Here is a 10,568-nt window from a genome sequence, read left to right as displayed (position 1 = left end):
CAATAGAAAATCGGTTAAATACACAGGAGCTAAACCATTTTTGGCCTTATAAGTTGTCATGTCTAGTTTTGGTTTTGTTCATGTTCATGTTTCACGTCTTATTTTTGAAGTTTATTCATGTCTTATGTTTTCATTGCCATGTTTCCTGTTTGCCATGTGCTTTCATTTCATGTGATTCCCTTGTCCTCATGTGATCATGTCATGTGTTTCCCTGGTCTCATGTGTTGTATTGTCATTGGTTCATTGGGTTGATTGTGCACAGGTGTGTCTTGTCTAGTCATTAGTCCTTGTGTATTTAAACTCTCATGTTTGCCATGTCTTTGTTAAGCATTGTTTCCTGTAATCACTGTTGGTGAGTCTTGTGTTTAAGTTTATGATTTTTGCCAAGCCAAGCCAAGCCTGTTTTTGTTTTATGTTTGACTATGTTAATTAAATAAACTGCACTTGGGTTCTCTGCAAACTTGCCTCCAGTGGATCTTTGTTACATAAGTCAGTATAGCAATACTTTGTAATTGATATGGAACTTAATAGATAGCCAGTGTAGATAATAAAATTGGGGTAATATGATATTTTTCTTGCCCTGGTAAGAACTCTAGCAGCTGAACTTTGGACTAACTGTAGCTTGTTTGAGGATGCAGCACAACAAAGTCCCCAGTGTTAAATTAACACTGCTCTGTATTTTATATGGGAACCACCAGCAGAGTGTTAAAAGTAACACCGAAGCAGTGTAAGTTAATCAGATAAAGTGATTAATTGAGTGATGATTGAGCGTTATTGAAGACACCTGATAAGCAGAATCACTGAAGAGAAACAGTATCACTTTACAATAAGGTCTCACATTAACATTAATGTATTAACTAACATTAACAATTAGCAATACATTTGTTACAGTATTTATCTTTGTTAACATTAGTTAATAAAAATAAAACCGTTCATTGTTTGTTCATGTTAGTTCAGTTCATTAACTATGTTAACGAATACAACTTTTGATTTTGAATGTATTAGTAAATGTTTAAATTAGCATTAACTAAGATTAATAAATGCTGTAAAAGTCTTCATTCGTATTCTTAGTTCATGTTAACATGTTAACAAGAAAGAACACAAGAAAGTTTTTAAGTCAGCATTATGGTGGTCAGTGTTTACTTTAGTTGGTCGTTTTGACTTTTTTTTTTTTTTTTTTTTTTTTTTTTTTTTTCTTAATGTTAGTTTTCTCTGGCTGTTGTAACTGTGGTTGTTATGGCAAGAAAAGCCAGAGAAAATGTGATAAGATGATACTGGCTTATTGATTATAAAGATGTAGTAATCATGTAGTAGTCTCATTCAATGATCTCATTCAGAGTCTAATCGCTGATTTTATACGTTATGTCTTTTGAATATCAACCCATTGGTGATAGTAGTACTATGACTACACATCTTGATGATAAAGTATTGCGATAATCTGAAGCATGTTAAAAAGTTCACTTTTTAAAAAAAAAAAAAAGCAGTTTTATTTAGATACATGCAGACATCAAAGGCTCATTCCACTCTTGGTGTTGCCTCCTCCTAGCCATTGTTGCATGGCACCTCTTTGGCAGACATGGGTTTGCTTCCCCAGTGTCAACAAATCTGGTCATGGCTGTAAGCTGAAGCACTCTTCCCATGAACTTATATATGAAGAACAGCAGCTACGACCATCTCTATGGTAAGCCCTGTTCCTTCCACCCCATAGGCATGGAGGACTATCATTTTGAGTTTACATGGGGTGCTTGGTAGGGTACAATTTAACAGGAGCAGTTCCCAAAAAGGCACGCTACAGCTTGCCAGCATCTGCATCTCCAACACTCGTAACACCGTGGTTGTGGCGCTATCCATAGGGACCCCATCTGTCAGTCTTTGACATAACGTTGAACGTGACTGACAGCTGGAGAACCACCGCTGAATGACCGAGACCCCCGTCTTGGCTCCTCAGAATAAACCTGAATGAGTGAATGTGCAGCCATCTTATATACCTGTATGTATGGGGGAGTGGCTTGACATGCAATTTCCACTCACCAATTCCATTGGCCGTTTTTCTAAAACTCAGAGGTGATTGGGGCTCCCAAGTGAGACCCCATTTGTCAGTCTTCGACATAACGTCTTTGTTCCCTCCATCAGGGAACGATGGTTACATCAGTAACCAAGACGTTTCTAATGTGCCAGAGAAGATGGTGGCCAGGGAGGATGATGGGAAATGTAGTCCAAATTCAGTACTCTGGTGAGTGTGACAGTCGGATGAGTGATGGAGAGCCTGGTGTGATCATGACAATTACTGCTTTTACTGTATTTTTGATTTAAAAAAAAAAAAAAAAAAAAAAAAAAAATGTATGTATTGGTGAGCATAAGAGAGCATAAGAAACATTAAAAATCTTACAACCCCAAACTTTTGAATGGTAGTGCATATATTTCCCATTTTCTTAATCATTTCTGTAAAATTCAATGCAAAATTGCCCTCATTTTACAAAGATTTAATCATATTCTCATTCATAAAACAGAAACACATTATATAATTAACTCAAGTGTCACTATGTAAACTCAAACAACACACATTTATCCATAAGTAAACATTATGTAGCAAAACTGATGATCAGAATCTCAGGATAATATAAATAGGAGCACAGGTCATGTGCTTGAAAATGCATCCTAACACTGGAGAGAGAGCTGAAAGAGTCATCTACAGGGTTTTATACTGCTTACACATACAGTATACTGTAATTACAGTACACAGTAACAGTAATTTAGATGAGGGAAATTTCACTATTCTGTGTACAGTGAACTGTAGCACATGTTGTGCACCCTCAGTCAAATTTATTTGTAGCCAATTCATTTTACATGTACTGTATTTGTGTCAGAACTGAGAGATGACTGCCTAAGGGAGGAAGAGAAAGTCTTTTGTCAGAAGACCAAGAAACTGTATACTGTAATGTCATTTGGCCGAAGGTGCAGAGGAGGCTGAATTTATTATTTATGGAACTGTAATTGACAGTATACTGTATTATGTTGCTTACCGAGTCCATATTCAATTCTTTGGTATTTGCAATTTTCTTTTTATCTACTGTAAGATCACTTTACAGTAGTGTTATGAAAATGATTTTTTTTTTCCCTGAAGCTCATTGTTGTATTTTACTGTATCTGCACTCTTTCATTTATTTTGTATACTGTAATAGACATTGAGCTGCAAAATCATACCTGAATCCCAATAAGAGGTTTTTGTTAGTGTTTTGAATTAAATTTGAATCTCACTAGTGTTTAATGGGCATGAAAGTAGTATTTGCAGGTTTTGTGTCAGCTGAGGCCAAAGTTTGATTCTGAAAAAAAGAGAATTTGATTTTGACTAAAATATTAGATTTTGATGTGACAGTTTGAGGTTTGTACAAGTTGGTGTGTAGTTCTGAGATTGTTTAGTTGAATTTTTCATGAATTGTGGTAGCAATCGATGAAAAATGTAAACTAATTTAGATATACTGTAAATTATATTGTAATCTGACTCTTTACTCCCCACATTTCTTAGAGATCATGTGAAAATGATCTTTGCAGAAAGAGACAGAACACTTCAAATAACATTTTAACTTTTTTAAGCCTAAATTTTGCCAAAAATGTATCCAGAAATACTGTGTTGAGCCAAAATTCCATAGGGAATGAATATGGGTTAATTCGACCCCCTTTATGCATATATATATATATATATATAATTTTTTTTTTAAATATTGTTAAAAAATCATAGCGTGCCGGGTCAATTTGACCCACTTTATGCATTCTAGGGTTCACTTAAGATAAACCAGTTACCACATTTCGCAGGCATAACAACAGAGACAAGAAGAGATACTTAGTTTGCTTGCTACTACATAAAACTCTGAATATATAAAAGATTTGATGCCACAGGCAGACTAATGAAGCCAGGCAAATTGCATCAGCCAATCAGCTTGGAACTGATGATTTTTGGACCGTTTCTGTCAGTTTTGTGTGTTGTCTTAAAGGGTTAGTTCACCTAAAAATAAAAATTCTGTCATTAATTATTCACCCTCATGTCATTCCACACCCTAAAAGAAGACCTTCGTTTATCTTCGAAACACAAATGAAGATATTTTTGATAAAATCTGAGAGGTATACAGTATGACTTGTCCGAGAGGTATATAACTCGTCCACAGACAGCAATATAATCAACAATTTCAAGGTCCAGAAACATACTAAAGACGTCGTTAAAACAGTTGACGTGACTGCAGTGGTTCAACCTCAATATTATGAAGCGACAAGAATACTTTTTGTGCGCCAAAAACAAAACAAAAATAACAACTTTATTCAACAATCTCTTCTCTTCCCTGTCCTTATGCAGGTGATGCAGTAAGCACAGTGAAGGCTTCCGTGTTTACGTCTGAACGCCGGCTCAGTATTCTTGTCACTTCATAAAATTAAGGTTGAACCACTGCAGTCACGTCAACGGTTTTAACGATGTCTTTAGTACCTTTCTGGACCTTGAAAGTGGTGGTTGAGTTATATACCTCTCGGATTTCATCAAAAATATCTTTATTTGTGTTCTGAAGATGAACGAAGGTCTTACGGGTGTGAAACGACATGAGGGTGAGTAATTCATGACAGAATTTTAATTTTTGGGTGAACTAACCCTTTAAACTGAGACTACTGTAGAAACACCATGACCTGCAACACTTCTGGGGGCCATGTGACTGAAACAGAGAAATAAACACAAAACACAATGGGAATTCCACATGGTTTTGAGTTATTAGTGAGGAATACTGCCACTCCTAACATACTCCTCGTAAAGAAAAAAGAAAAGATGTAGTAGAGGAAGTACTTCCACATGAAAGACAGAGGCAAGTCTTTGAAATCACACCTGAGACCCGAGAGCAGCAGGGGTTCTGGTGGAAAACTCTCACAACATGCTACAATTTCCCTTTTCAAACAAGGGGTGTATAGCAACACCCTCCCAGTGCTTTTGGCATAATTAAGAGTTATCATATAAAAAAATAACGTCTCCCAGACGTTAGTCCAGATGTAACTTCAAAATAAAGAAAGCAAAATCTATCCTCTGCCCACATTAGCCCATTAAAGGTTGAAGGTGGATCTCATGGATACAAAGAGAACTTTTATCTACCTCTCTGGAGGATGTATTGCCATGGTAACGTGAAGAACCTCTAACCCCAGAAGCACAGAGAGCTTAAAAGCTCAAGGAGCTCTGCTGAGGCCAGAGAAAGGTCCTCCAGTTACCAAACACATTGGGGCGAATTCGCTAAAAAGTTGCACTATTTCATAATGTGGATGCATGTTCTGTATAGTGTCACGGATGGTGTTGGGTTTTGTTTCATATTTATAGTTTAGTCATGTATTATTGTTATGTTTCATTGCTTTATTTCCATGTTTGCCATGTGCTCCCTGTTGTTATGTGTTTCCCATGTCCCCATGTGATCATGTCATGTGATTCCCTTGTTCTCATGTGTTAGGGTGTCATTTGGCTTGTTCGCACAGACCGATCGGCAGCTGACTTGAAGCAGTGCATTCTGGTAAGAAATTTTGTCCGACTTGAGACAGCGCCGACGCCATGTGACTGTGACGTGTGGCATCAAAGTACCGCGAGAGCGATTCGAGATCAGCCACCTGAGTTAGCCAGCGCAGTTTCTCAAGAGGAGCAGCACGAGCTTTACATCAGATTTTCTGTCTAATCAGATGCTCACTAGAATCTGAAGTGTCCCGCCACCTACATTATAAATAGACGCTGAATCTGCAGCTAAAATCTGTCACTTGTTCACACATTTACTATTTTCTACATGGTGAATGTCACATAGTGCACAAGGCCCTAGGGAACGATTCAGACAGTGTAAATATGCTTTCCATTGGGGCGAATGAGGTCTGGTTTCATGTTAATGTCACGCAAACCAACCCACTGCTCCGGCCCAGAGACATGATAGCACAGAGTGGACCTTATGCGCGAGTCGGCACAGACCACAAAATGTAATGAATTCTGCACAGAATGCTGTATTTCTCCTAAGAAATTAGGAGGGGAAACAGTTGCTTCACCGAGCTCAGCTGCTCTGGCCGAGCTGTAATATAAACTAGACGCTATTGGCTATTTTAAAAATGGGGAGGAGCTGTTCGATATGTCCTGCCCTGTCTTCCTGTTTCAGTGGATATTACATCAACACATTGAATAATGCTTCTAGTTTCATGGCACTTCAGTGGGCCTTTAAATGTGAAGTATGTACTTTTCTGTGACACTAGTGGCACCTAGCGAAATTACAAAAATAAAGCATATTTTTAAACAACCTTGCAAAATCCCATTTTGTGTGTCGCACCACCCTCAACTCAAAAGGTAAAACGTAGGTACTTTCAATAAATGGTCTAACATACTAGGAATACTTTTAGCTGTGTTGCTATGTGTCATGAGTAAATGTTTGAGGAGGCTAATAACGCTCTGTCTAACGTGAGCGTCTCACTTATAACAAACCCATCCAAAGTATCTTCACCGGGCACATGTTTTTAAACATTATAAACTTGTACATTTGTCTTTCTGAATGGGTGCATGACGATGTACTGAAGCATCCATTGTAGCGCAAAGCAGCGCAATGACCTGTTGTTCATGGCTTGTTTAATATTTGAAAATATTTGGGTTTTTTGGTTGAGCTGGAAAGTGATTGACAGATCTGAGCGGAAAGCTCTCAATGGTGCCTGGGAGGCTCAATGTTTACAATTTTGGGGGAGATAAACTCATGGCTTATTAATAGTTGTCAATAAACAATATGTATAATAATATTCACCTTCTAAACTCACAATCTGTTAGATAAGGTTTGTCAGGTTTTCCACAAGGAATTAAAAACCAGCACAGTCCAATAAAACATGCTGCAGAGTCAGAGGACTTTGACATAATGAGAGTCCTAATATTAAAAACAAAAACAAAACTTGTATGTAAGCCTGGAGTGCTCTATTCAGCATTATAATTTTGTCCCAGCAAGTATTGAATTGAAAAAAACAAAACAACAAAAAAACAACAACTGAGGGATTGACTTTAATTGAAAGAGTCAGAGAGAGGGTAGATGCAAGCGTAATGAGTCACAAATGTATGTATACTTTTTATACAGCCTGCAAATAGCAGCATTTGGGAGCCAGCGAGATGGTAAGTAAAACTAAATTACAAATGTTTGTGGTTAGTCAAGAAACCTTGACTAAAATGATAAGGACTGAAGGGAAAAAAAAAATAAAAAGCTGCAAAAGTGCAGAAAAATGACATTATAAGATGAGTGAGGTGATGTAGGCAGTGATGCAATTAGTGCTGTCATTACGTTGTCAACCGGCCAGTGGTGTTCATAAATTTGCATTCCCGCCTCAGAAAAATTCTTCTGTTCCAGCTTTTATCTCTCTATCAGGAAGATCAGTGTCAGCGCCTGCGATGCGGTCAGGAGAGCCTGCCAAAAACAAGGAGGAAAAAAACCCAGAGCAAAACATTGCAGTATCACAAATCATCACGGCTTTGGCTACATGCTAGTCACTGCCCAGAACACTCAGTTGCTAGATTAAAAATTCAGTGAAAATGCCTCAGCCTTAACACTGGGGCTATATTCATATATCAGTGTGACAGATCAGAGAGACAAAGAGAAAAAGAGAGAGCTTTCTGGGCGTTTTGCCTGTGGAGAGTTTTATCGGATCTATGTTCATCAAAGACAGTCCTGCTGACTTTTCACGGGCTGGTTTGTGTTGGTCTCATGGGACTACATTCACAGTCATGTGCAGCGGGTTACCAACCGGCCAAAAGAAGCTGAACCAGCCTTGAACCAATAAGAGAGAACGTGTGCACTTATCTGATCACAGAGAGACCCTCAAAACCAGACTATGATGTGTCCAGCTTATTAGTTTATGTAAAAACTGTGTAATCCAAATGGATGCAAATTTTATATGCAAATCTTATATGTAAATTTATACATAAATCTTAAATTTAGGCCTAGATATAAGTGTCTGAAATAAAATATATTTCAGTATTAATGGATGTTTTACTAATATCATTCAGTAGTGACGGAAGATACACAGACACTACACGGAAATGGCCACACAGTTACTATTATCACACACACACACACACACACAGAGAGAGAGAGAGAGATACACATAATCCGTCTCTGCTTTATTCAATAGAAAGATACTCAAGCAAATGTGAACCCGCTGACACTCTCACACTGAGAATAACACTCTATGGAGACCCTTACAAATGGGAAGCAAAGATGAAGGCCTGTGATCAAAGGAGCCTGCTGGAATAACGGAGGAGAAGAGGGAGGAATCTGCAGAGGGAAGAGGATGGAGAATAATTGGGCGCTTATTTCTCCCACATCTGCGGTATCTGTCGTCCTCTCTGCATGAGTCTGTGGCACACTGAAGAGTTGAAAGACAGTTGGATCATACTACTGAAAGAGAGAACAAGACCACAACCAGCTCAATCCCACAATCCTCTCCCTCTGCTCATCAGGTTACTCATATGTTATTCTTTGATAGCTCACGATACGTAATGGAGTTCTCGGTTGTATCTCAATGAGGATGAGATTTGTTTCCAAAGTTTCTCCTTATAGGAGAAATAATTAATAGACATAAAAGAGGCAATCAATGGCATACAGTGTGAGTACAGAGCTATAAAATGAATATGAAGACTTACTGGGATGTATAACTTTCACCATGGTCTTGTTTTTGTCTTTTATACTTATTTTCATTTCCCCAGTTACACACTACCATTCAAAAGTTTGTGGTCGATTTTGAAATAAGTCTCTAATGCTCAGCAAGGCTGATTAAAAATACATTAAAAACAGTAATATTGTGAAATATCATTACAGTTTAAAATAACTGTTTTCTATGTGAATATATTGTAAATATTCCTCTGATCAAAGCTGAATTTTCAGCATAATTTGGTGCTCAAAAACATTTCTGATTATTATCAATGTTGAAAACAGTTGTGCTGCTTCATATTTTTGTGGAAACTGTATTTTTCAGGGTTCTTTGATGAACAGAAATGTAAAAATGAACAGCATTTATTTGAAACAGAAATCTTTTGCGATGTTACTGCAAATGTATTTACTGTTGCTAAATAAAAGTATACCCAGACTTCTGAACTTTTCAATATCAATATTGTCCATTTATTAAAAATTATTAATTTTCCGCCAAGCATTCCATATAATACATTATTCATAAATTAAATCATTTATCATTTTGGAGTAGTCTATGTTTACTTTAAAACTACTTAAATATGTGTTTAATTTGTTTTATTTATTCATTTTTATTTATTTATTGCTGCTTAGGAGAATTTCAGATCTCTTAAAGACCCCCTGTGGTGAAAATCAAGTTTTTAATCTTGTTTATGTGTTTTTTAAAATATGCTTTAAGACAAACCATGTGCAAATTCATCAGTCAACACCATTTCTGAGTATTTTCTCCTTAAAACTGCAGCGTACCAAAGACAGTCTCAAAAATGTGGTTTGAAACTGCCTATTTCCTACCATCACAAACATATAACCAATCCCATCAACGTGTAGGACGGGGCTTTCCCTATCATTAGCATATCGTTAACTGCGCTGTGAAGCATGGGCGTCTCGAGAAGCCAGGTTATCCCGGTATACGCAAATGTTTTCTTACTCTGAAGGGACAGGGGAAAAAAAACAGGGGAAAAAAAAAAAAAAAAAAAAAAACAATATTTCCACCTGCCATTGTGTAGCGTTTACTACACACAGTAAACCCGAATAAGTTGGGCTAACTCAAAAAAACTGAGGTAATCAGTTCCATCAAATTTTTTGAGTTATGATGTTCCCAATTTTAAGTAAGCAGTACTATCAAGTTTTGAGTTTGTAGTACTAACCTGAAGTACTGAGTTAGCTGACTCATACATTTTGATAGCAATTAACAAAAGATTTAATTAACTTTTTTTTTTTAATGCAAATCAAATGAGTTATTTACTCACTTTAAACCCTAAGTTGTCAGAACTCAAAAAAAGTTGAATGAGAATTTAAGAAACTCAAAGTTTAAGTAAGATTTTTATTTTGTACTCTTACATTTTTATTGTTCTTAACTTGAAATATTTCAGTACACTTATTTATACATTTAACAACAAACTAATTTATACATTTAATAACAAATTAATTCAGAAAATGCCAACTTGCTAATTTGCTAACATGTTAACAATAGCATGGTAAAGCACTTACTGAATGAGTACAGCAACTTAAAACATGTAACTTACTTGCTCAGTTTCAGTTAAACTTAAGTTAGTCTAAACTAAAATAAAATGAGTTTATACAACTCAAAACAATGAAACAGTTCAGTTTACTTAAAATATGTCAGTGCTGTGAACTCAAAATAAAAAGAAAGTTCTAGATACTCATAACAGTTAATTTAACTAAACTAATTTGTTTAATTTAAGTTTGTCCTACTCAAGCCAATTAAGTATTTTGAGCCTTAGGGTTTACAGTGCAGTAAAGTTGACCAAGTGGATCAGGTATTCTGAGCTGGTGTGTTTGAGTGGAGGTGGGGACTAAATTGCATATTCATGGGTCCGCATATACTAAATGAAGCAAGGG

Source organism: Ctenopharyngodon idella, chromosome 3 (genome assembly GCF_019924925.1).
Source record: "Ctenopharyngodon idella isolate HZGC_01 chromosome 3, HZGC01, whole genome shotgun sequence".
In the NCBI taxonomy this organism is placed as follows: domain Eukaryota; kingdom Metazoa; phylum Chordata; class Actinopteri; order Cypriniformes; family Xenocyprididae; genus Ctenopharyngodon; species Ctenopharyngodon idella.
Note: the sequence above shows the minus strand (reverse complement) of the source record.